Source organism: Furipterus horrens, unplaced genomic scaffold (genome assembly GCF_987537825.1).
Source record: "Furipterus horrens unplaced genomic scaffold, mFurHor1.1.pri manual_scaffold_1, whole genome shotgun sequence".
Classification (NCBI taxonomy): Eukaryota; Metazoa; Chordata; class Mammalia; order Chiroptera; family Furipteridae; genus Furipterus; species Furipterus horrens.
In genome coordinates this window covers 156,646,298-156,652,173 of record NW_028327171.1, presented here as the reverse complement: position 1 = coordinate 156,652,173, position 5,876 = coordinate 156,646,298, and the positions used below count along the sequence as shown (strand labels likewise).

The 5,876-nt window shown below is 38.8% G+C and overlaps 1 non-coding gene across 1 annotated transcript; it reads left to right on the top strand.

Annotated features, from left to right (window-relative positions):
* The first annotated feature begins 208 nt into the window (after window positions 1–208).
* LOC150022106 (small nucleolar RNA SNORA61) lies at window positions 209–328 on the top strand. The gene has a single exon (XR_016513713.1). It is a non-coding gene; the product is annotated as a small nucleolar RNA SNORA61 (small nucleolar RNA).
* Window positions 329–5,876: the final 5,548 nt, after the last annotated feature.

Below are 5,876 nucleotides of genomic sequence, written 5' to 3'. Positions count from 1 at the left end.
TCACTGAATAATTAGTGCATGGTCATATCAGGACACTTCTCTGTGATTTACTAAAAAATGAACTCTACACAATGATATAATTCAGTGTTTCAGAGCCAATATGACACTGAAGACCTCTCGGGTAAAGATGGAAAATTGAACTCATGCAATTATATCTAACGATCACAAAAATTAAGTTAAATATATTTTGAATGGTTAAAAATTCACGACCCTCCAGCTCCCTTTCCCATCGGATCTGAACACTGGTCTTGGTGGTCGTAAAAGGAGGAAAAGTAATACTGAAGCTGGCCTAACAGCTCTGTAGCATGTGGGCTAGTTTCAAACAAGGTAAAAAAAAAAAAAAAAAAAAAAATTCACAATGTCAAAGACAAGAAGTGATAATAATGGAGGAATGATGTCAACAAATTATTGGACTTACCAGCAGCAACATTGAAAAATGGAAGACAGTGGAGCAATGCTTTCAAATTTCTAAGGAATAGTGATTCCTACATTAGAGTTCTACATACATCCAAACTATCACTCAAGTTTAAAGCTAGAAAAGGACATCTCAAAATTTTATTCTCATAAACCCTTGCCATGGAAGCTAAAGAAGGATGCCCTCAAAAAGAAAGGATGAAAAACATGGGGTACAACTCAAGAGAAAGGTATAGAGATGTGCTGTGAGGATAGCTGTCGTAGAACTAGTAGCTAGTCCAGATAGGAACATGAAAGTCAAGGATTTCAAGAGAGAGTTCCTGGAAGTAGAGTTGTATTTAGAAATGAAACTAACAAATTATTTAACATTTGGCTACCTTGGGAAAGATTTTATAGTTTTTTTAAAATTAGAGATAGAAACAAAGACAATTTTTTATGAAGCAATTATTAACTGTAAGGTAAACAAAAGATTGTATAAGAAAGAAGTTGTAATCATAATATACTACTTAGTAAATGGTGAATACTGTTTATATAAATACAGTAATATAAACCTTGAATATTTACTTTACTAAAAATTATAATTATCTTAAAAAGAGGAAGGTGAGAAATATGAGAGGTTGGGGATAAGAGACCAAAATTATCATTGTGCAAGAATTAAAATGTCAAGAAATATTATTTATAAACATTTAGTTAAATAGCTCAATAAACATCTCTAAGACCTGAATGTGGTTGGCTCCAGGTAATGAAGCTCAGGGAGGGGTGGAGCAGAAGATTTCCATTTTTTATCATAAGTCTTACGTACTTGACATTTATAACTTTATAAAATTTATATTTCATAAAATTTATATTTGAAAAATACACACAGCACTGAAAATAGTGTCAAGTCAACAACATGTATAGCAAAGGGACATGTTTCATTTTTCTTTGAGGTTCCCTCAAAGTGCCCTTAACTCTATTGGGAGTCCAATAACCTTTCAAATGTTAGTTCAGTGGATTTGACTATGGATCCTGTGGGATATAATCTGAAACCTAATTTCTTCCTTATATAAAGAACCTCAAGGTCATAACATGCTGTGCACTCCTTTGTCTTGATACTGAAAACAACAGTCAAATGACAACTAGAGGAAGATAGGGCTGGTCATACTTACCATGTAAATGTCTGGCAAACTGTCGGTGCTCAATCACATAATCAACCTGTCTAATTCAGAGATCTGATCATATGAACCAGATACTTCTAACTTCTCACACTTTTTATACCCTCTAGAACTTGGTGTCATGTTTCCAAAACTTTCAAAATAATTCCTTTATTCCTTCAAAATTAATTATTTAAGATGTATTTGTTAAGAAGTTATCAAAGATGACAAATATAGGGGGCTCATGTCACCTCTCCCAAAGCAGGTATTGCCATCTGAAGAACATGCTGAGACAGTGGAAATGGCATGGCCTTTCCAGGGGCTGGGAAATCGATCGCCTCAACTGGAGTTTGTGTGTTAAGAAGCAAGAGAGAAAAGTGACCACCAAAGCAGGAACAATGATAGTGAGCATTATACATCTAGTGGAAGAATTTAAATGTGATTCATTGATAGTGGTAAAACCTTTTGAACTGGGAAGCAGATCAATAAATGATACAACACACAGCAAAGAGGCTCTGAACTTCTAGCTGTGAAGACATTCATGCTAGATTTAAACATAAACAATCTGTTTCCTGGAATGGAAAACTTAGGATGGCAGATTAGATATCCAAGTGGAAATAATTAGAAGTATGAAACTGATTTTATGTAAGACGTTAAAAACATTTGTAGAGACTCACTACCATAAGTATTAATTTTGAAAATGGATCGACACAGGAACAAGAACAAAGCCTTGAGTTAAAGGCTAAAAGGAGAAAAGGGAGTCACCAAAGAGGAGAAGAGCTGAAGAGGGAAAGAAAGAATTCAATGTTTTAGAGACTGAGCCTTGGACGAATCTTTAAGGAAAGAAGATAATCAAGAATACCAAATACCCTAGAGAGTCTTAATGAGGTAAAAACAGAGAAAATGACATTGGGCTGGTAGAAAAACACTGAGAAAAATTATTTCAGTGTTTGGTAGGAGTGGAGACCAGATTACAAATGCTTATTATGAGAGTAGGTGATGAATAAATTAACACAATCAATAAACACTACCCATTCAAGAATTCGTCAGTGAAAGTGGTTCTGTCGATGCAGTAGTTTGAGAAGAGAGTGGTGAAGCAGAGATTTATATTCCCAGGTGGAGCAACACCTATGCATAGCTAAAGGCAGAGAATCAGTTGTTCTTTTTTTCATGAAGTCAATCTTACCCATAACAAATAGACCTCAAAACATTGAGAAATCCATTAAATTTATCTCTGCAAATGTAGTATTTTGCCAACATATCATTTCTGCCAGATAACCCTGGGCCTAAAGCCAGGTGAAGTACATTTTTAAGATCACCAAGTGATATACCTCCTACTCCCTGTGACTCATCTGAAAAGAGATGCTTGCCAAGAGGAGCCTTTTGGACATTCAGAGGAGGTAGCTGATTCTGCCAGCACAGGATCAAGGCCAGGAAGCTCGCCCCTGTGATGAGAGCAAGGTCAATGAGGGAATGAATGTCGACGGGTGGGGTGAGGAATGGATCACATGGAACACTCAAGAGGCAGACGTTTCCCAGACATTTGAGTGGGTGTTCCTGTCATCACTTGGCAAATCTCATGGCAGAGTCAAGACCCAGGTGGCAGTCTGTCTCCACTGAATAGGCGAGGGACTGCCTTGAATGACAAACAGCCCTGCTGTCAATGCCCCTTATACTTAATAAACAAGTTGAAAAAAGGGGACAAAAGCTTGTAATCAGCCTAAGTGCTGATAGGCACAAAAGCTAGTTCTTTCCCAGATACTTAAACTTCCTATACACCTGTGAGGCAAAAAGGAAACAAATTTGCATTTTTCCTTGATCAATGCTAGAACTGAAGGAATCTGAGAAAATCAAAGTCCCATACTCCAGAGTTCCCAGTATGACACTAGCAGAGGTGAGACTGGAATCCAGCATTCTTGCTTCTCTGCTAAAGATTTTCTCATTAGCTCTTCTAACTCTCTGCTCTCTCTAATGAGTGGCCCTCAGTGCAACCAGTTCAGTTTTTTGACATTTATTGTAATTTTAATTTGAATCAGAAACTACTAATCCAGAGTTAAATCCTTAAGTAATAAGTTTGTCCTTTCTAAGCAGAGTGGATGAAAATCCTCACCTTCTTTGAATGCCCAGAGCTAACAATTAACTTTCCATCTTTATGTCTACATCAAATCTGTCAAAAAGAAAAATCAAGAACATCCTCCCTGGAGCACAAAATTCAAAAGCTGAAAAACATCTTAAGAATTAATCTCTATGCCCTATTCTTTGGCTAGCAGGTTAAAAATTGAATTTGCATAAATCCATAGCAGCCAGCCTTCTCTTATTTGTGAGGATAAAAGAGGCATTTGCCAGCGGAAGGTGAAAGGGCTGGCCATGCTGTTACAAAGCCACGAAAAATGGAATGAGAGTGACTGTAGTGGAATGGTTCAACTAGGAGCCTGAGGGTAATTATAAGACAAACTACCTGCCAGTAGATAAGAGGGTGAAAAGGTGTTGAAACTACTACCCAATGGTCTATAAGCACAGTCTAAACTTTAGACAGAGGAAAAGGGAAAAGAAATAGACAGAGGGAAAGGGAAAAGAAGGTTGGGATGTAGATGGGAAGTATATTTGGGATTTATTGACTGTGGCCCTGAACAATGATCTCTCTGAATATCTAGTAAGTGGTACTGTCTGCTTCCTCTACCCAGAGTAATATATTCTAGGCTGATTGGCACCCATATACCCTAACACTAGCATCTCTGTTGCTTGGTTGATGTCATGTCATAGCTCACTAAATATTTTAATATCACCCCTGGGAATATCCAAAAGTGGATTTATAATCTCCTCTTAAAAGCTGACTTCATTACATCTCTTTTTAAAATGTTCCTTCTTGCCCTAGCCAAATGATTCAGTTAGTTGAAGCATTGCCCCATATACAAAAGGTTGTGAATTCAGTTCCCAGTCAGTGCACATACCTAGGTTGCAGGTTCGATCCCCAGTTGGGGCATGTATGGGAGGCAACAGATCAATGTCTCATTGACTCTTGTTGCATGTTCATCTGCCTTCCCACCAAATCCAAGTATTTTCCAAATTCAATGAACTTGTCTATTATAGCTTGAGATTCTGCATGGTACCACCAGTTACACACTAGAGAGGCAGGAAAATTAGACCAGCCACACTGATGTCCCCTGGTGAGTGGTTGGGGAGAAAAACATATGCCAGAGGTGGTATAGTTGCTGGTGGTGTCTACAGCTTGCAGAGAGGCTGCAAGCTGGCGAACAAGTATGAGTTCAAGGGTACAGAGCTCTCCAGCTATAAACTAGGTAGTCCCCAAAGAGGGGAGGGCAGTGGGAAGTGGGGAAGAGGAGTTGAGTCATCAAGTGTCTCAAGTAGGTGATACTTGGAAGTTGCCAGATGGCTAACCACATGGTTGATCTATCGATAAGTGGCTGGGCTGACACTGCCATAGACTTCAGCCAGTGGCAAGGGAGGAGAACAATAAGACAACATAGATCAACAGCCCTTAATATGACTGTGTTACTGAGTAGTTAGCCCAAAAGAAACACAGGAACAGAGATGAAGGCAGGAAGTCGGTTGTAAGAATTGTGTTATGAAGCAGAGAGGGTAGAACCCAAGGAAAAGGCAGAACCTTTGATTTTCAGAATTTAACCATTCTGTAAATATTTACTAACTGTCTAATATGGGCCATCATAATGGATATTGGGAAAGAGTTTAGATATCATTGAAGTTCAGTATGATCAGTGCCAAATCCAAATTCAGACAAGATTCAGGAGAGTCAAAAAGAAGGAATGGTAAGCTCTACTACCTGGAGATGTTACACAGGCTATACAGAGGACATGATGTTCAGGCAGATTCTTGAGTATGATTAAGCCCCAGAGATGTGGAGAGGGCCCTTCAGAAGAAGGAGGTAGCAAAGGTGCTGGAAATGGAGTGACCCAGGGGACTGCAAATTGTTTAAGCTCATTGCAGTAGCAGCAAAGGTGACTGAGGGTACAGCCGTCAGACCATGTGGCTGGGGCAGGATAAGCACGTGCAGCATCTGGCTAGACGTGGCCCTGGGTATTCAATCCGGGCTGGGCTTGAATATCAAATTTAGGTGGCGTACATAGGAGTTCATGATCTAAGATACGTTGAGCTTGACATTTCTGCACCCACCCCCTCTCCATACTCCTGGACACTATCTTAATTCAAATTGCCAAAACTTCTTTAGTTTTTTTTAAACCAGTGCAATGGTTCTCTAACTATTTTTCTCTGAGTTAAACTTCTCTGCCTCCTTTCAATTTACTGTACACACTATTGCCTTCTTAATCTTCCTAAGGCACAACTTTGAAC